This window comes from Nicotiana tabacum, chromosome 11, assembly GCF_000715075.1.
Source record: "Nicotiana tabacum cultivar K326 chromosome 11, ASM71507v2, whole genome shotgun sequence".
In the NCBI taxonomy this organism is placed as follows: domain Eukaryota; kingdom Viridiplantae; phylum Streptophyta; class Magnoliopsida; order Solanales; family Solanaceae; genus Nicotiana; species Nicotiana tabacum.
The window spans coordinates 29454599-29476552 of NC_134090.1; positions in this window are offsets into that span (position 1 = coordinate 29454599).

The following is a 21954-nucleotide window of genomic DNA, read 5'->3' on the forward strand; positions in this document are numbered from 1 at the left end:
GGAGCAAAACACTTCAAAGGCTGCAATTTATTACTTCAACTTTGGCTCATGGAACATCTCCAAAAAGGCGAATACCGACAAGAGATTCAGTGAAGGGACTGGGATGATCACATCGCTTTCCATCATCCGAAGCAAATGAATTGCATACGCAGTATGTTCGCCCAGCCGGAGAATGCTAAAGAATGGGTCGAGCTCTTTGAAAGTCTGACTGAGGACCAGGTACAATGGATGTTCGAGTGGTTTCCGACCAAGGAATTCATCTTCCGATCCAGAGATGCACCTTTCCTGATATTGATCGGTCTGAGGGGAACATACCTTTACGTCCCTCTCCAAGTCATGAGGAAAGCTGGTAGGAAGCAGGTTGTACCCAGGGTCGACAAGATGAGTCATTTCAGGGCTGATTTCCAGAGTGATGATAGTCCTTACAAGTGCCAAGCTCAGCATATATGGCACTGCAAGATCATAATGGGGAGAGATACCATCGAGCAAGATAGATACCATGCAGGTTGCACTCCTTACTATTTAGTCTGGTTGGAAGATAATCATGATGGTTTGGGCAAGCCAGGGTTTGCTCGAGGTCATAGGATCATAGATAAAAGGGCCGAGGCACGGGTCAAATATAACCAACTGTGCAGAAGAATTCGTGAGTACGAAAGTGAACACCACAAAATACAAGAGTCCAACCAGAAGCTAATTGAGGAATGGAAGGACATGGCTGTCAGTGCCAACAAGCAACTGGGATACTTGGAGCGAGGCAAATTGGAGTTGGAAAGAAAGTTTCTCAAGAGGGTCGAAGACTGCCAAAATGCTGAAGGAAATGAAGGCGGACATCTAGCCAGAGCCTACCTATTGCTGGGACTTCGCGAGTTGGGGAATCTGTTCGACGGAGCCAAAGATGCCAAATCTGGGGAAGGTCCTTCTGGGACCAAGTAGATAGGAGTTTTCTCTTTCCGCTTTATCAAATGTAATAAGGCCAATGGCCATTAGTGATTTTCATTTCCTGTTTATTTAATGTCAATTTGGAATTCGTCTATTTTTATCAATAAAATGAGGAATTTAGCATCCTAAGTTATCCAAATCAATTTGTCGCTAGGCCTACCTCTGGCACAAAGAGGTTCCCAAATTAGGACACAACTTACATTCTTGCACTATGTGTTTAAATATTGCAACACTTATTATAATCCTCACTAACTTGTTACCTTTTTGTTTTTACTCTTTGTTTTATTATTCCCCTCCCCAAAGGTTAGTTTGTGCACTCTGGCAACATCATCCTATTGCACGAGATCCAAGGGCCCTCCACCCACTCCTCCTCTTAGTCCTGTCACAAACAAGAACAAAGGGAAGATGAAAGATTTGAACAACGTCAGAAAGGAGAATTCAACTGAACGGGTAGAGGCCACTCATGGTCATAGTACTCAGGTTCCTAAGGAAAATGCATCCCAACTTGAATAAAAACTGCTGAAATTCCAACAAGAACTTGATCAGGTTCAGAATCTGGAAAATCTGTCATTTTCCCTCACCACTCTCGATATCAATTTTCCAAATGCTCAGAATCCCACACCTCTGCGGAATATCCCAGAGCAGCAAAATCATCCTGCTTCTCACCATCACTGCAACATCTGCCATCTCCCAAACAATACTCCCCTACTCATCCCAGAACCCCAAAACTCCACAAATAACCACTTCCACACCCACCATAACACCCCTATCTACGTGGAGACCATACCGCACTCCACCCAACCTATCTTAAGCACACCCGAGTCTGATGATAAAGACTTGCTCATTAGGAACCTGGCCGAGAAACTTAAGAAATTGACCAGCCGTATTCAAGGCGTTGAAGGAAGCAAGGGAATTGAGGGGCTGAACTATGAAGATCTTTGCATACAGCCCGATGTCGAATAGCCCGAGAGGTACAAACCTCCGAAGTTCAAAATGTTTGATGGTACAGGGGATCCAAGGGTCCATTTAAGAACGTACTGTGACAAGATTGTTGGAGTAGGGAAAGACGAGAGAATCCGTGTGAAGCTTTTCATGAGGAGTTTGAAAGGAGATGCTTTGTCTTGGTACATCAGTCAAGATTCGAAAAAGTGGTCAAGCTGTGTAAGCATGGCGTCTGACTTTATGGACAGGTTCAGGTTTAACATAGAGAATGCGCCAGATGTGTTCTATATTCAGAATCTAAAGAAGAAGCCTACAGAAACATTTCGCGAGTATGCTACTCGCTGGAGGTCCAAAGCTGCTAAAGTCAGACCTACCTTAGAGGAGGAACAGATGAACGAATTCTTTGTCCGGGCCCAAGACCCGAAGTATTATAAGCGACTGATGATGATTGAGAGCCACAAATTTTCCGACATTATCAAACTGGGTGAAAGGATTAAAGAGGGTATCAAAAGCGGTATGGTTACAAACTTCGAGACCTTGCAAGCTACAAATAAGGCCTTATAGTCCGGTGGTATGTCCAAGTAAAAGGATGTGTGGGCCATAATGGTTGCATAGAGAACCAAGTATCCCATCAAATACCAAACTTACCCAACACCTCCACTCACATATCAACCAACTCTGAACTACCAAGCACCATCACCATCCTATCAAGCTCCATCACCCACTTATCAATTGCCTCCACCTCCCACATATCAGCCTACTTCGCCCAGATATTCCCAACCCACACATGTCTACCAAACCTACAATGTTCAACCATCCCACTATCAATTACCTCCTGCATGCCAAAACTTCCCTAGACCTCGGCCAAATTTTGATCGCAGACCTCCAAAACAATATACAACCATTGCTGAGCCCATTGACCAATTGTATGAAAAACTCAAAGCTGCTGGTTACATCACCCCCATCCCTGCTACAACTCTTAAGAATCCTTCTAACCCAAACAAATCCTATGCATACGACTCCGACATGAAAGGGCACACCATCGATGAATGTCGTTCCTTGAAAGACAAGATCCAGACTTTAATTGATAACAAGATTATTGTGGCAAATGAACCCGCTCCAAATGTCTGCAACAACCCTCTGCCAGACCATACGGGTGGAGGTATCCACATGATTGAAATAGAGGAGGATTGGGATCCGGAGGGATCAATCGGGTTGATCGCAGAAGGTGATGACCCAAAGAAGCCAACAATTACTCTTAATCTAATCATAGTCCAGATTCGACCATCCAGAGACGCTAAGGTAAATATGTCTGTGCCACTTGAGTTTGAAGCAACGTCATACACAAAGACACCAGCGCCAATTGAGGCCGAATTCGTGTCTCCAGCAAATGCACCCGCACCGTTTGAAGTTGCAGTTTTACCACCCAAGGCACATGCTCCGTTCGAAGTAAGGAAGGCCACGCCAATCCCAGTGGCGATGTCGGCCATGACACCATTCCATACAAAGGCCATACCATGGGACTATATTGCCGAGACAAGAAGGAAAGGTAAGGTTAGGTCTGAAGAGACTATTGTATCACAGGGTATGACAAGAACTAGTAGAGTTTATACCCCGGAACATCTGGTTGAGTCAAGAAAGAAGGCTTCTAATCTACCACCCATTGTTGAGATAGGTCCAGACGATCTTTGGAGAAAGATACAGGCCAAGAAATACTCAGTCATCGACCAGTTGAAAAAAACACCGGCGCAATTCTCCATTCTTGCTTTGCTACAAAATTCCGAGGCACACAAGAACACTCTGTTGAAGGTGCTAAGCGAAGCATACATACCAAGCAATATCACTGGCGGAGAAATGGCTAACATGGTAGGACAGGTGTTGGAAAGCCATAAGATCACATTTCATGAGGACGAGCTACCACCTGAAGGGTTGGGACACAACAAAGCACTGCATATCACTGTGCAATATGAGGACTATTTCATCACCAGGATCCTAATCGACGTGGTTTCCAGTCTCAACATTTGTCCACTAGTAACACTCAAGAAGTTGGGTAAAGGACTACACGAGAAAAAGGACAAAGCCATCAATGTGAAAGCCTTCGACGGCTCCCAAAGGTCCACCATTGTGGAGATCAGCCTATGTTTGCAAATGGGACCAACCTGGTTCGACGTTGATTTCCAAGTAATAGATGTGCAAGCATCTTACAATCTGCTATTGGGACAGCCGTGTATTTATGCTGCTGGGGCCGTAGTGTCAACACTGCATCTGGCCGTAAAGTTCGAATGGAACCACTAGGAGGTGATTATTCATGACAACGGTAGCAATCCTATATATAGCTGCTAGACCATTCCGTCAATCGAAGGTAGAATGAAGCTAGGTGGAGAGACTTACCACCACATTGAACGGGTGAATGTTGTTGACAAAGACAAATGGTGGGATAACAAAATCGAGAGCATACTAAATTGGAGTGGGTACGAACCTAGCAAGGGACTCAGAAAGAACCTCCAAGGAATTGTTAAGCCCATAAAACTCAAGAAACATGGCACCACTTTCGGTCTGGGATATGAGTACACCTGGAAAGAATTCAAAAACTAGTCACCACCATGGCGCGGTCCTTACTATCTACTGGAGCAGCCAATACCACATTTGGAGCATACTTTCCAGCAGGCTGACATTGTTTATGGGTCAGAAGAAGAAGCACTTGCAGCGGTAAAGAATTTGTTCCTAGAAGACAATGACATGGACTGTTGTGTTATTCTCGAGGAGGAGGGGGAGGAAGGCCCTTCCATACAGGCTGTAAGCAGAGGGGCATGCCTCAATAACTAGACCATCAGGACAACTAGAGCCTGACGAGTCTCGGGGTAGCAAGGCTAAAACAAGCACTGTTTTATTTGCTAAATGATTTTCCTTCCGCATTTTAATTCCCGCAATAAGATCTTCAATAAAATTTATCAAAGCATTTCGACTTTTGTTATGAATCAACACTCATTATTATTTTTCTCTCTCATTACTTTACTTATACAACATTACTATTACTTATCTTGATGAACCAATGACTGTGACATGCAATGAGACAACGCAACAAGTGGACATAGATCTAGAGGAAGACGACATACCGAAAGAGATTGTTAAAGAAGCTGAGAATTTTGAAAACAGACCGAAATCCAACCTAGACGATACCGAGATTGTTAACCTGGGAGATGCAAAAAATGTCAAGGAAACACGAATCAACGTTCACTTATTGCCATCAGAAAAGAAGGAAAATACTAAATTTCTAAGGGAATATGAGGACATATTCGCATGGTCGTACGATGACATGACTGGTCTGAGTACATCTATTGTGGCTCACAAACTACCAACCGATCCAACAAGTCCACCGGTAAAGCAAAATCTCAGAAAGTTCAAGCCTGACATGAGTTTGAAAATCAAAGAAGAAGTCACCAAGCAGGTCAAAGCTAAGGTTCTCAGGGTAGTAGAATACCCGACATGGTTAGCCAACATCGTGCCAGTACCAAAATAGGACGGGAAGGTCAGAGTCTGTGTTGACTATTGGAATCTCAACTGGGCCAGTCCGAAAGACGACTTCCCTTTACCGAACATACACATCCTGATCGACAATTGTGCCAAGCATGAGTTGCAATCATTTGTAGATTGTTTTACTAGTTATCATCAGATCTGTATGGATGAAGAAGATGCTGAGAAAACAGCTTTTATTATGCCGTGGGGAATGTACTGTTACAAGATGATGTCGTTTGGGCTGAAGAATGCAGGGGCCACCTACATGAGGGCCATGACCACCATTTTCTATGATATGATACAAAAGGAGATAGACGTTATCATCAAGTCCAAGAAAGCTACTGATCACATGGGAGATTTGAGGAAGTTCTTCAATAGATTGTAGAGGTACAACCTGAAACTGAATCCTGCGAAGTGCGCATTTGGGGTTCCTGTTGGAAAAATACTTGGGTTTATTGTGAGTCGCCAAGGAGTTGAACTGGATCCATCAAAAGTCAAAGATATTCAAGAATTGCCACTACCAAAGAACAAGAAGGACGTGATAAGTTTCTTGTGGAGACTTAACTACATCAGTCGGTTCATAGCACAGTCTACAGTCATATGCGAGCCGATCTTTAAGATGTTAAAGAAGGACGCTGCTACCAAATGGACTGATGACTGCCAAAAGTTCTTCGTCAGAATCAAGGAATACTGGTCAACACCACCAGTCTTGGTCCCGCGTGAGCCAGGTAGACCTTTGTTACTCTACCTCACAGTATTTGATGGAGCTTTCGGTTGCGTTCTGGGGCATTATGATGAAACGGGGAGGAAGGAGCAGGCCGTTTATTATCTCAGTAAGAAGTTCACCCCGTACGAGGCTCGGTATTCTTTATTAGAGCCCACTTGTTGTGCCTTGACTTGGGTGTCTCGGAAGCTGAGACATTACTTCTGTGCCTACACTACATATCTCATATCAAGGATAGATCCTTTGAAGTACATCTTTCAGAAGCCCATGCCCACTGGCAAGCTAGCCAAGTGGCAGATCCTGTTGAGTGAGTTCGACATTGTCTACGTGACTCAGAAAGAAATCAAGGGACATGCACTAGCAGATCACCTTGTTGAAAATCCCGTGGATGGAGAATACGAACCCCTGAAAATGTATTTTCCTGACGAAGAGGTATCATTCATAGGAGAAGACATTGTAGAATCCAATGACGGTTGGAGAATGTTTTTCGATGGAGCAGCAAACTTCAAAGGAGTTGGTATAGGAGCAGTCCTAGTATTAGAAACTGGTCAGCATTATCCGATGTATGCCAATCTCAGGTTCCCGTGCACCAACAACATGGCAAAATATGAAGCTTGCATTTTAGGGCTTAAAATGACCATTGACATGAACATTCAAGAGTTGCTAGTGATTGGAAATTCGGACTTACTCATACATAAGGTACGAGACAAATGGGCAACTAAGAACTCCAAGATACTCCCGTATCTGCATCATGTACATGAATTGAGAAAGAGGTTCACAAAGACAAAATTCCAGCATGTTCTCAGAATCCAGGATGAGTTCGCCGACGCATTGGCTACCCTGTCATCTATGATACAACATCTAGACAAGAATTTCATTGATCCCATTCCAGTAAAGATCCATGATCGGCCAGCTTATTGTGCCCATGTTGAAGAAGAAGTAGACGGAAAGCCTTGGTTTCATGACATCAAGGAATATTTGGAAAAAGAAGAGTATCCAGAACTTGCAAATCCTACTCAGAAACGCACACTTTGGAGGTTGTCCAACAATTTCTTTCACAGCGGAGGAATCTTGTATAGGAGGACTCCTGATTTGGGATTATTAAGGTGTGTCGACGCAAAGGAAGCATCCAGGTTACTAGAAGAAATTCATGCTGGGACCTGCGGTTCGCATATGAATGGTTTTGTCTTAGTAAAGAAGATACTCCGAGTTGGTTACTTTTGGATGACTATGGAAACGGACTGCATCAAGTATGTCCAGAAATTCCACCATTGTCAGATACATGTAGACATGATAAAGGTACCTCCGAATGAACTTAATGCAACAAGCTCGCCATGGCCGTTTTCCGCCTGGGGAATGGATGTTATTGGACCAATCGAATCTGCCGCTTCCAACGGGCACAGGTTTATCCTAGTAGCAATCGACTATTTCACCAAATGGGTCGAAGCAGCATCTTACAGAGCAGTGGCTAAGAAAGTCGTGGCAGACTTTGTCCGCGACCGCATTGTTTGTCGATTCGGAATTCCAGAGTCAATCATCACTGATAATGGCTCCAACCTCAACAGTGACTTGATGAAAGCTATGTGTGAAACCTTCAAAATCAAACATAAGAATTCCATAGCCTATAGGACGCATATGAATGGAGCTGTAGAGGCCGCCAACAACAATATCAAGAAGATATTGAGGAAAATAATAGAAGAACATAAACAGTGGCATGAGAATTTATCATTTGATCTATTGGGGTATCGCACCACAGTCCGTACATCAACCGGGGCAACCCCCTATATGTTGGTTTATGGTACAGAGGCAGTCATTCCCGCCGAGGTAGAAATTCCTTCCCTAAGGATCATACAAGAAGTTGAGCTCGACGACGCAGAATGGGTTCAGTCATAATTCATTAAACTTTTCATTTCCCCTGCAATTAGAAACTGGGGCAGAATTTTGAGGACCTTCAAAATTCCAAAGTAATTTCAGCCGATCATCAGAAGCATCAACCCATTAAACTGGGGAAAATTTTTGAGGACCCTCAAAATTCTGTAACAAGAAAGGTTGCAATGTCCTGAACCATGTCGCAGTCGTCGGTTCATCTAAAAGCTATTCTTATTATATACTTATGTCATATTTTTACTAAATCATGCATGTTTCTTACTGAAATTGCCTTGTTTAGCAACGCTACCCCAATGATACATACATTATCACCAGATCAAAGCCGAGCAGGTCAAGCAGAGCCAGTGGGGATACAAACTAACCTCCCCCTTTACAAAACTCACGATTTTTCTTTGGGTGCAGGCACTTGGATTGCAAAATCATCTAACATACTATACACTCATAAGACAAACATTGTTCAGGAATACAACTCTCAAAATGTTGCACTTACCAACATTTTCTATCCACCCACACCAGTGACATTCCGTGTGTCACAATGTCCCCATCAGTCACAATATCGCAATCTGTTATCAGCTAAGAAAACTCTATTACCATTTGCCACTTTATTTCATTGTATAAGGCTACCATTCTGTCTTCCAGGACTAAATGTTGTCTCCATCTGCGTTTCTGCATTGCATAAGGCTACCATTCTGCCTTCCGAGACTAAGCGCTGTCTCCATCTGCAATTCTGCATTGCATAAGGCTACCATTCTGTCTTCCGAGACTAAATGATGTCTCCATTTGCATTTCTACATTGCATAAGGCTACCATTCTGCCTTCCGAGGTTAAGCTCTACCTCTATCTGCATCTACATGGCTGAAAGATCGCCACAAACTATATCTCATGGGCTGAAAGATCGCCACAAACCGCATCTCTTGGGTTGAAAGATTGCCACAAACTGCATCTCATGGGCTGAAAGATCGCCAAATTATCCAAAGGCATCATCGTTCGGAGGCACCATCTTCATAGCCCGAGAACACCATGTCATGGCCTGAGGATCCCTTTTAATCTTTTGCATATCATTATTCAAAGGCATCATGGTTCGAAGGCACCATCCTCATAACCCGTGAGCATCATTTCATGGCATGCAAATCCTTTATTGCACACTTCATGGCCCAGGACGTCATGGTCTAAAGGACGTCATCCTAACTGTCCAAGGACAACATTCATGGTCCGACGGGAATTTGTATCATGTTTAAATTCATGCACAATATACGCTTGTATTATTTCCAATTGCAGGTACACCGGCGAGCAACGGCCATCCCGGCAGGAGCAAGCCCGCTCCAGTTCCCGTAGCCATATCAAACCTTAACCATTCCCACAAGCCATCCACTCACCCCGTCCTGGATATTGCATCCGTTCCTGAAGAGTCTCCATCGGCATCCTCCGCCGACTAATCCTGAACTACATATGGCCTGATTCTTGTAAAACCAGGGATATGTAGGTAGATCAAAAGCTAGGTCACAGCGTAAACCTCTTCGAACCGTTCTGCTCGGTCAAAATTGGCTATCATATCTTTACTCGACAACTCTTTCATCCTTCCCGGGTAAATATGGGCAACTGTTGATACCTAATTTTTCCTTATATATTTTCAACACACAAAACACTTTAAAAATAGCATATGTATGCATATATAAGTATGTCCAGATGTTTTATTATTTTTCCTTAATTTATAAACCAATTTATTCCCCTATTTTATTCATAAAGAACCCAATAATAATTCCCAAAATTATCATTTTTGGTGATTCATTTATTGTATTCTCATATTTATACTAAAATATAGCTAATATAATTTTTGCATATTTTTACAAATTCATTTAGTATTTTTAAAGCTAAATTGTATATAATTGCAATATTAGCCTCTTTTAAGATTTAAATGCGTTTATATTTATGAAAATTGAGTCCAGTACTTTTAAATTTATATTTATATGTTATAAATCATTTCAGTTCTTTAAATTTATTTCCAGGAATTAATTTACTATTTTTTATAAAATAAATGGGGAAAATGGCTATTTAAAATCTAGCCAGATTTTATTTCAATTGTAGCCTAATTCTACCCCAATTTACACCCAATTATCCCGGCCCAATTCCTACTCATACCCGACCCCCAACCCAATTAAACCGACCCATACCCAGATCCCCACCTAACTTTTTAAATCTCAGTCGTTGATCATTTAGATCAACGGCCACCGGCTGCCATTACCTTAATTAATCCCAAACGACCCCCAAAACCCTATCATTTGATACAATCCGTCGCCCTTGAACTTCTCTTCTCTCTCAAATTCTCTCTGAAATTCTGATGAACCCTAGCCGCCGCCCTCTCACCCCACCTTGATATCTACCTAATCCATGGCCCTCCGTGGTCATTTGAGACCTATACCAGCCTTCCATGGCTCCTATGTGTTCGTTCTTGGGGTTTCAAGACCAGACCTTGAAAAAGCTTGGTTCGGTCCTTGTCCGATTTCAGTTCTTGGCTCTTCTCCGGTCATCCTTAACCTTTCTCCGGCCAGCCATGGTCGCTCGAGTCAGATCCTTGACTCTCCTGGTTAGATCGGTAACTTTCAGGGCCTTTCTCACCTTTTCTGGGTTTTCTGAAACCCTAATCTCTAAGATCTTCTTATTTCTTTCAGATCTACTTTAGATCTATGCTTGCTTTGAACTTTTAAGCATTTTCTCGAAGTTTTTTTAACTTTGCTTTCAAAATGACTCTTTATCTTTTCTGATTAGGGTTTTTCTCTTAAGTTATTTCAAAATATCTTCTCTGACTTTAACATGCTTCTGATTTTACTGTGTTGCTCATGTTGTTCTTTTATCTGATTTAGCATGTTGAAAACCATATTTTTCTTTTGGCTGTTTGTTAGATGAGTGCTTGTTTGGTTAAGTTTTTGTTTGATTTATTTTTTTATCATCTTTTAAGCTCGACTATTGTTAAAGGATCTATGTCTTTGGGTGTGAAACTGTTCGTTTGAATACCTGACTCGATTTAAAGTACTTTGTTTCAGAACCCCTTTTTCTTTATGTGATTCCTCTGATTCTGTGTTTTTATTATCTTTAAAACTCGACTATGCTTGAAACCCTAACTTTTTAAAAGGGTTTTCTCGTCTGCTACTGTGAGACCTACGCATGTTTTTGATACTTTGTTTTCTCCACTATCGATTCAATGTGACTTGACCCACTTGACTACTATGCTTCGAATGTCTGCTTTACTATTGAACCTTATGCCTATTTCTGTATGCTGTTTCTTTTGCCAATGAGTTACCTTGTATGTCTGGTTTGTTCACTCTATTTATATGCTGAGGTTCCTTCTTTGATTGACCTTCAATCTTGTGACTGAATTCAAATCTTTTCTTTTGTGAACTCTAATTGCACTCGCCTGTTAAAGTTAATTGATTCCTTTCCTTATTTTGCTTTACTGAATCTTTTTCCAAAATAAGTATATTTCTGCACTTAGACCTGATTACTTAATCAATGGTTTTATTGCTCCTTTTTATGGCAACAATCAGTCTGCTTACAAACTAATTTTCTTCCCTTATTTTAAACATGTCACTACCGTTAAACAAGGATTCCCTAATTAAAGGGGAATCACTTGGTTAATTGATTCTGACTGTTGATTGTTTCCATATTTGTATTGAAACTTTACTTATTACCTTATTTCTCACATGTTTTCAAAACTATAAATACCCTGCACCCCTCTTGTTTCAAACAGACGAACCACTTTAGTTTAGAACACACACTTCACTCAAACTCTCTCTCTTTTTCTCAGTTGCTGCCTTATCTAGTCGGCTGAAAGCCAAGGCTAGGCTGTGGGAACTTGTTTACTTTTTCTTTCTGCATTTTCTTCTTTACTGGTATGTTCTAATTAATTTTCCTGCATCAACTACAACATGTTTTATTTGCTACTTCCTTCACTCTTTCCTATTTTATTTGTGTTTTAATCAAGTTGCATTATTAAGTATGTTGTAATTTGCCCCTTCCTTTTTCTGAGTTCATGTTTCCCTTATGTATGAACTCTATCGGTCACTTATGAACCCTAAACCCCCATATCCCCTATGTGCTTGTATTCCTTGGTTGGTCTGAGGGCATGTCAGCATTAGACATTGTTGTGCATGACCAAAACCTGACCCTCCCTGATCATATACTTCATATCCTCTTTATGTGTGGGTCCTCTGGCTAGTTTATGGGTATGCCAGCATCACTTATTGCTGTGCATGTCCAGATTTTGACACCTCCTAGGGTCATATACCACCTGAAATGTATTCCCAAACCCTTGTCCCCTTTGTGCAATTATTGATGCTGTATAATTTTAGTTTTACTACTACTGTTTTCCAAACTACCCTTACCCCCTTACTATTCTCAACCAAGTTCTTAAACAACTCTCTGCTCCTAAACTTCCACTATACTCTTAGACTTAGGTTCTGCCCCTCTTATGTGAGCCTTGCCTTGGGACCCATGAGCTCCCTCTGAACTTGGATACATGAGGGCTGGCCCTTCCACACTACACTCATCTCTATCTGGTTATGCAACTTGGGTATGAGCACTGTCCGGGGTCCCCTTGAGACCCTTAGGGAGCTTTGACACACTCAAGTCTGAGAAAGGCTTTGAAACAATGGCATTTGAGGTGGTTTATTCCATAACTCAGAGAGGAAGTCAAGAATCAGGCTTCCTCTGGTCGTAAATTTTTCTTTTATACTTCCTTGATGTAATTCGTTATTCAATTTGTAATAGTTTGTAATAAACACTGGGGTTAGCTAGTGAAAAGGGCTGGGTAATTATGCATGCTTAAGGGTAGAAATCATGCACATAAGAACTGTTGTTTTAAATTATGCATGTTTAACTCTGCATTTAGATACCATGTCTATAAGATCTATTGTTTTAAATTATGCATGTTTAACTCTGCATTTAGATACCATGTCTATAAGATCTGTTTTCACTAAAATTCTGCATATTCTACATCTAGAAAATATGTCTATAGGATTTAAATTCTGCATACTTAAATATGTATCTAGAGAACCTATCTATATGACTTTTTTTCTTAAATTCTACATTGCCACGTTTGGACACTATGTTCTTAGGATCTAACTAGTTATAATCTGGCTTTATGTCCGGTAGTTTAAAATCAATATTTTTTATAGAGATCATGCCTATAGGAATTGTGAGTAGATTTTGCCTGCTTCATTACACGTTCAACTAGATATCATATCTATAGGAATTAAATCAGCAATAATAGATATCATGCCTACAAGATCCGAAATCAGTCTAGTCTAAAATCAGTCCAATTCATACTGTTCTTAACTAGTTTTTAAACAACTCTCTCATTTCCTACTAATACAGATAAGAGAGCATGCCTGTAGGATCTCAAATCTTTTGTTTTAAAATTTTCTGAGTTGGGCTGCCTCTCTTGCAGCCAAATCTACATTATCATCATCTCCAGCCATATTTTCTTTGATTGAGGATTGCCGAACCTTCTCTATATTCTCAAGGAGATTTTGTTCCTTCCGCAACTGTCGTAGTTGTTTATTGATTTCTGGTTCGTATGGTTGCACTTCTTTACCAAAAGATCAAGTCATGCACAAATCTAACTTGTAGCCTGCACACAGTCAAAGAACACCAAACGTAAAAAGAGAAAAACAAAATAAAAAGAAAAAATTCCTGAGTTAGCACTACAAACTATTTCAAACATTATTGATTACCAATCCCCGACAACGGTGCCAAAATTTGACGAGCTTGAAACATACACTAAAATATGCTCGCTAGTCGAATATAGTAAATTATAATATCTTATCCACAAGGATTGGATTTGAACAACATTTTCGTAGCTCCTAGTTAATTGCTATCCAAAATGATGAACAGTTGAGATTTATGTGATTTAAAACTAAAATTAACTAAGAGTCTAAATTATTGGCTAATGACTACCAAAGCAAGTATTAAGCAAATGAAGATATCAATTGGGGGGAAATAGGGTTGATATGATAGATGTAAGACAAATGTTTGAATTCTAACTCTAGTTAATTCACTTCTAATGTTCAAGTGAGTCTCTCGAATTCATTTGATTATTAATTCAATTGTTTAGTAGAAACTCTTCTCTCGATTAAGTTTCAAACTCACAAGATGAACCAATTTTAAGCACGTAAAGATATGCAAGAATTCGTAGTGGATTGGTCTTTAAGAGAACCTCTCTCGATTATCCTCCTAACTGGATTTAATCAAAAATTCAACTGGCCTCTTTCGATTACTAAGAAGAATAAATGACTTCAACTAACAAAATATAATGCAAAGATGTCACAAGTTATGCCTCTCCCGATTACATTAACAAGTTAATATAGATGCAACAGTTAAAACATCCAAAACAATTAAATACATAAACTAGAGTTAATTATCCACAAACAAGTATCAATACACCAAATCCATCAAACCCTAAATAGAACTACTCCATGGATATGGAGTAATTCATCATAACAATGTTTAAGTTAAAGGAAAATATAAACAGTCCAAACCCTTGTCCTGATTTGAGACTGAATGATGGATTCCTTGTGCTCTTGCTTCTCCACCTCCTCCATAGCCTCCTTAGGTCTTAGATGTGTCAAAAGTCCAAAAAATACCGTTTTCCCATGTATATATACCAAGTATGGTCGGCCCCAAACGAACACACCTTCTCCTACGCGAAATAGGACAATTTTTGGAGTTGGATGTGCGTATCCGCGCACCTAGAGTGTGCCCACGCACCTTTCACACTATTCTACCTCATATGTACGCCCAATGCGCGGACAGTGCACGATCGTGCACTTTTCTCCCTGTTTTGTTGGGAATTTGAAAAAATATAAAACATGAAAGTTGTATCCCTTTTAAATAGATTTTCATCAATATATTGTGGATCCCAAACGGATTTCTGAGCGAAACGTTATGTGCATTTTACTGGATATTGCCCAGTACGCCTGCTCGATTCTTCATTCGTTCTTAACTATCATCCGTTTATCCCGAACATGATCGTGGCTTAATTCATTGGGTTTTTACTCAGACTTCAAAGTTCCAAATCACTTGAATTCATTCCAGAACATCTACATAGCTCGGAATCACTCCTACAAGGCATAAAACACACAGTTAGTGCAAAACACTAGCGATGAAAGCTCAAACTCAACTAAAGTGCAGTAAATTGGAATGTAATAATCGACTAAAACATGAGATTATAGCCTACCATCACTAACATAGATCACAACTCAATTTCTATAACATATGGAGATTTCATGAATAACGGCAAAATTAGGTAACTACACAGTTCCACAGAATTAACCGAGTCACAATTACTTCGGTGCACACCCACACGCCCGTAACCTAGCATGTACGTCACCTCAACACCAACCACATAACACATAGTTCAGGTTATACCCTTAGTACCAAGTTTAGAAGTGTTACTTACCTCAAACCAGGCCAATTCAACCCTCGAAAATCACTTTTCCCTTATAACTAGCCTCCACACTGCTCAAATCTACCCAAAATTGACTTAGTATCATCAACCATTGCAAGAGAAAAAAATTACAATAAATAAAGCTTTGATCTTTACACTTTTCCCAAAAGTCAACAAAAGTCAACCTAGGGCTCGCCCAGTCAAAACCCGGGTCAAATGGTAGATTTTGGCTACCCGTGATCCCATGAGTTTATATATGTGGTTATTTGAAAATCCTAGTGTAAATCATCTCTCAAAACTCAATTTCTTATTTTTTTTTTAAAAAACTTAACAAAGTTTCACAATTTTCACTTTGATTCACATGATTTTTGTGTTAAAGTCTAAGATATATTGATGGAATAGGATTAGAATTAGATTAGAATCACTTACCCAAAGTTTGTAAATGAAAATCCTCTTTCCATATCGCCTCCTACCGAGTCCAGGGTTTTAAAATGAGAGAATGAAATCAAAAATCCCGTCTCCCAGCCCTTTAACCAGCTGCATCTGATGCATTTCTGACACAGGGTTCGAATTTGCGAACCCTCATAATTGCGGACTAGAGCTCACATTTGTGAACCCTAACATCCTCATGCAACCTTGAAATTGCGAGAACAGGCTTCGCAATTGCGAAGTGGAGGGTCATCGCAAAACCGAACAATTGTTCACAAATGTGAAATAAGCTTTAGTCCTACTACCTTTGCAAATGCAAAGGTGAGGTCGCATTTGAAACAACTGTCCCCCTTCAGTCACTTTTACAAATGCAACCCTGGTGTGCGCAATTGCGACACCATAGCACCAGATACTAGATTTTTTGCAAGTTTCAATCCAAACCACTCCGGAACATGTCGAAAACTCATCCGGACCCTCGGGGCTCCAAACCAAATGTCTACACAAGTCTAAAAATATCATACGAACTCATTAGTATAATCAAAACACAAAAATAACCTCTAAAACTACGAATCGGACACTAAAACGCATGAATTTCCAAGTAAAGTTAAAGAATTGCTAAAATTATAACTACACGCCTGAATCTTGTCATATCAACTCCAAACGATACCAAATTTTGCACACATATCATAAATGACAGAACAGACCTATTCCAACTTCCGAAACTTAAATACGAGTACGGTAACAACAAAGTCAACTCTCGGTCAAACCTTTCAACTTCAATTTGCCAAATTTTGACAACTCAACATAAATCAACTTACAGACTTCCAAAATCAATTTCGGGCACATGTCCAAGTCCAGAATCATGATATGAAGCTATCAAAATCATCAAAATTTCATCCCGGAGTCATTTATACATAAGTCAACATCCGATAAACCCTTTCGACTTGGCTTTCCAACCTTGGGACTCAATGTCCCAATTCATTTCGAAATATCCCTGGAACCTAACCAACCACCCTGGAAAGTCACATAGCAACAAATGAAACAAAATAAGCAATAAATAGGGAAAAAAGTCTACAATACTTAAGACGACCGGCCGGGTCATTACACGTAGTTAGATTATTACCTCTTTAATTGTTCGCCTTCATATCTATTGTTGATTTTGAAGTTGTTGAGATTTCAAAAGTTGAGTTGAATTACCATTACACTATGATTGAATTGAACTTGCTTCCCACTTGTTTTGCTATTTTGGATTAGTGTTGTTGCTTGATGAGGAAGGGTGAAAAGCATGAAGGGTGTTGCCATGCCTATTTTCATACAATATCATTTATTTGATAGATTTTGAGGATAAAGTACGAAGGGTAATGTCGTACATTTGATTGCTTATTATCATTTAACAGATCATGCGAGGAAGAGAGTAAAAACATGAAGGGTGATACCATACCATTTCACTTATGATATTACATGGTGATGACGAGAGTAAAAACACGAAGAGTGATGTCGTGCCATTGTTGATTTCATTGCTTTACTTGATTTCCGAACTGATAATTTAATTACTTGCATTATTATTGCTTTCGGAAAAAGGCTATTTAGTGATTTTATACTTGTCGTTCTTATCATACTCCCCTTTCTACATGTCCCCTCCTAGTTAATACTTTAATTATCCTACTTATTATTTTGTTGCTTTATGTATATATTTGTACATGTTTTTACGTAGGTGTCTTGTCATAGCCTCATCACTACCTCGTCGAAGTTAGGCTCGATACATACGGAGTATATTAGGTTGATTGTACTCATACTACACTTCTACATTTCTTGTTCAGATACTGGTGTTGGTCCTACCGATATCTAGTGGTGCTTCTGCCTGGATCGTATCTACAATGGAGACTTGAGGTAGAGTTTCTGATGTTCACAGCCTCTGAAGTCCCCATCTATTTATATCTTTATTGTTTATCTCATTTCGAACACTTGTATTTCATTCAACCATACTTGTAGACTTCTAGTTCCTCATGTACTGGTGACATCAAATTTTTGGGATTAGAACAGACTGTGTTATGTTATGACTTTATTTCATATATTACAACTTTAATTATCGTTAATAATTTATATTACTATGTTCTAAACTGTTAAGATGTTAAATTGGTTATCTAATATTGTCTTGCCTAGCAAGTAGACGTTAGGCGCCATCACGGTCCCGAAGTTAGAAATTCGGATCGTTACAAGTTGGTATCAGAGCACTAGGTTGCCTAGGTGTCACAAGTCATGAGCAAGCTTAGTAGAGTCTGGAAGATCGATACAGAGACGCTGTACTTATCTTCTAGAGCCTATAGTGCTTTAAGAAAATTTCACTTCTTTCTTTCTCTATCATACGGATTTATTCTATCACTGAAGTTTGAATCATTCCATTCTTGTTCTCTCGCAGATGGTGAGGACATGCACAACATTCATGGCGGGTTAATAGTCGGAGCCCCAGATTGCTGCCACTACAGGGGTAGAGGCCAGGCCCGAGGTCGATCCAAAAGCAGAGGTAGAGCTCAGCCTAGAGTACGTGCAGTAGCACCTATCATAGAGCCTCAAATCGAGTAGGAGGAGGAGGTTCCTGTCCATACCGTGCCAGTTGGACCAGCTCATGTCCCAGAGGAGTTTATTGTTATCTCGGTACTTCAGAATGCTCTAGTCTAATGTGTGGGCCTTATGGAGAGAGTGGCCTAGACTGGTGCATTTTCAGTGGCACCAGTTGTCTCCAGGCTAGGATAGGAGACTAGACTCCCACCACCCTCATGCCAAAGCAGATGGCTCACAGATATCAGACTCCAGAAGTTCCGCCAGTTGGAGTGACTCAGCCTATTATTGCTACAAAGACCGTGGAGAGGCCCACGATGTCTTTTGAAGAATTAATGAGATTAGACAAGTTTACAAATTTATTTCCTATTCGCTTTGGGGGCACACCTTCTGAGGAACCATAATATTTCATCGACTGTTGCCATGAGGTGTCGCGCAACATGGGTATTATAGAGTCCAATGAAGTCAACTTTGTGGTGTTTCAAATGACCGGTTCTGCTGAGATATAGTAGCATGATTATGCGGAGCAAACCAGTAGGTTCACCGCCACGCACTTGGGATCGGTTTTTGCAACTATTTTTGGAGATGTTCATTCCTTTTATTCTAAGAGAGGTGTACCACACGCAGGTTGAGCGCCTTCAGTAACGTAGAATGACTGTTACCCAGTACGAGATCAGATTTATGGATTTAGCTCACCATGCGATTGTTTTGCTTCCTACTGAGAGGGAGAGAGTGAGGAAATTCATTGATGTTCTTACTTTTGGCATCAGGCTATAGATGGAAAGGAGACTGGGGATGATATTTCTTTCTAGTGGGCAGTAGAGATTGCTAGATAGATTGAGATAATTCGTGGTCAGGGTAGGAAGGCTATATCTGAGAAGAGGCCTCATCATTTTGGTAGTTTTAGTGGTGCCTCATATGGGGCAGAGGTTCGTTTGGTAGAGGCCACCATCCCAAGACGGTTTAGTCAGCACTCTAGATATCCTACAATGCTTCAGGTAGTCGTGGTTCTTATGGGTATTGTCCTGAGTTCCTAGCCCACAGTGCATGTTCAGCTCCTATTAGTGCACCTCCGATCTAGAGTTACCAAGGCGGTACTCAGGTCGACAGGGTCAGTTCCAAGGTCATTAGTCACAGCAGTCAAGTACTTGTTACACTTGTGGAGATCCAAGGAACGTCACAATGTTTTGCATTAGGTCACAGGGCAACATGCCACATCAGAGTTCTCGTGCCATGGTTCCAGCACCAGTTGTTCCACCGCCTGCTTAACCAACTACAGGCGGAGGTCAGGCAGAGGTGGAAGTCAGACCATTAGAGGCAGAGGGTAGCTAGCTAGCAATCGTCCGAGAGGCAGAGGTCAGAGTGGTGGGGCCCAGCCCCATTTTTATGCATTGCTAGATAGACCTGAGGCAAAGTCATCTGATGTCGTCATCACAAGTATTGTTCCGGTTTTTCATAGAGATGTCTTAATTTTATTTGATTTGGGCTCCACTTATTCATATGTGTCATCCTATTTTGCTTCATATCTGGTTATGCCTCGTGATTCTTTGAGTGCACATGTTTATGTGTCCATGCCTATGGGAGATTCTATTGTGGTAAATCGTATTTATTGCTCGTGTGTGATTTTTATCGAGAGCTTTGATACTAGGTTAGACCTTCTACCTTTGGATATGGTAGACTTTTATGTTATCTTGGGCATGGATTGTTTGTCCCTTTATCATGCTATTTTGGACTAACACGCCAAGACAATAACCTTATCCATGTCGGGGTCGCCCTGATTGGAGTGGAGGGGACTATTCGCCATTCTACTAGCAGAGTTATTTCTTGTGTGAAGGCTCGGCGTATGGGTGCAAAGGGGTGTCTAGCATATTCGACCTTATATCTATGATTCTTGTGCAGAGGTTCCTTCCATGGATTCAGTACCAGTTGTGCGCGAGTTTTCAGAGGTGTTTCCTATAGATGGGGAAGCCACCCGACATGGATATCGATTTCTGCATTGATTTGGTTCCAGGCACTCAGCTTATTTCTACTACACCACACCGTATGGCCCCAACTGAGTTGAAGGAATTGAAGGAGCAGTTGCAGGATTTTCTTAATAAAAGATTCATTAAACCGAGTATCTCGCCTTGGAATGCACCGAGATGTCACATAATAGTTTAAGGGGGTTTTAATAACTCTTTTATTTTCAGAAAAAGTTATGCTTGTATTGTAATTGGTATACGATAATTATTAGTTATTGACTAGATGTGTATCGGTATTGGTCGTTTTACATTACTATTACATTGGATATACCGTTCATAATTTAAAATATTTTTTGGAGGAATAACACTTTTTTATTTCAATAATACTGCAGATCTACATGCCTCACTTTACCCAATCTAAAAATTGGTTCATTAATTAGCATATGAATAAAAAAATTTAACAAGTTATGTAATTAAATAAACGTAATTAGTGTAAAAATATTAATCGAAAAATGTCGATTACCAATTTTATTATTTTAATATCTTGCCATATACAGAACAATTTAAGAGGAAATTAAAATAGGAATTATTAAAAGAACACAGTTACGTGTATTCAAAAAATGTGCAGCTCAATATAATATATTTCATCTGCATAATCAACCAAATTTTGTCAAGATGCACAAAAAAACTTTGTATTTTCATGTAAATTTACAGTTTCATCCATCATCATCTAGCAAACATTTCTCTCCTCTCTCACCCATATTTTCCACTTATTTTGATTTTTTAAAATTTTATTTGCCTTTCTGTTTTTCATTCCTAAATCAGATTTTATTTTTTTGTTTCATTATTTTTTTCATGCTTATTTTTTGTCTAAAATTCATCCTAAATAACAAGGAACGCCATTGCAAGTTCTTTAGACGCACTTAGCTTCTTCTTGTTTTAGCTGTTCTTTTTTACGAGAAAATCATACGCCTGAATAACAAGAAAGCCCGGTTCTATACGTGATATATCTATATCTATCTATATCCATCTAAAAGCATGAATAAAATGTTAGTTTACAAAAATAACCTTTTAATATTAAACATAATAACTCACAATAAAAGGACATAACTCGGAATTCTAGACATTAATTTTATAATCCTATTAGTTTTAGGACATAATACTACACGTCAGAAATCCTACATGATTACTTTTAGAAATCCTATTAGTAAAAATATTTTCGGACATAAATATATAATATTACATGTTAGCATGTTAAAAAAAATAAAAGTTTCGTTAAGTACCAAATTAGTTCTCATGAAAAATAAATCTTATTCTAAGATGGCATGAGCAAGAAGTAGCAAGGATGGATATTTGTAAAACAATAAATATAAAATATTCATAAATAATTTGCCAATATATCCAAAGACATGTTTTCACAACTAAATTGATCCACTGGCCATAAATGTCGTGATGGACCCAAAAATGTTTTTATAGAGAAAAAATAATTCAAAGAAAAAACATAAAGCATTTGGACATATTTTTAGCCATGTAATCTATTACTTTTAGGACATACT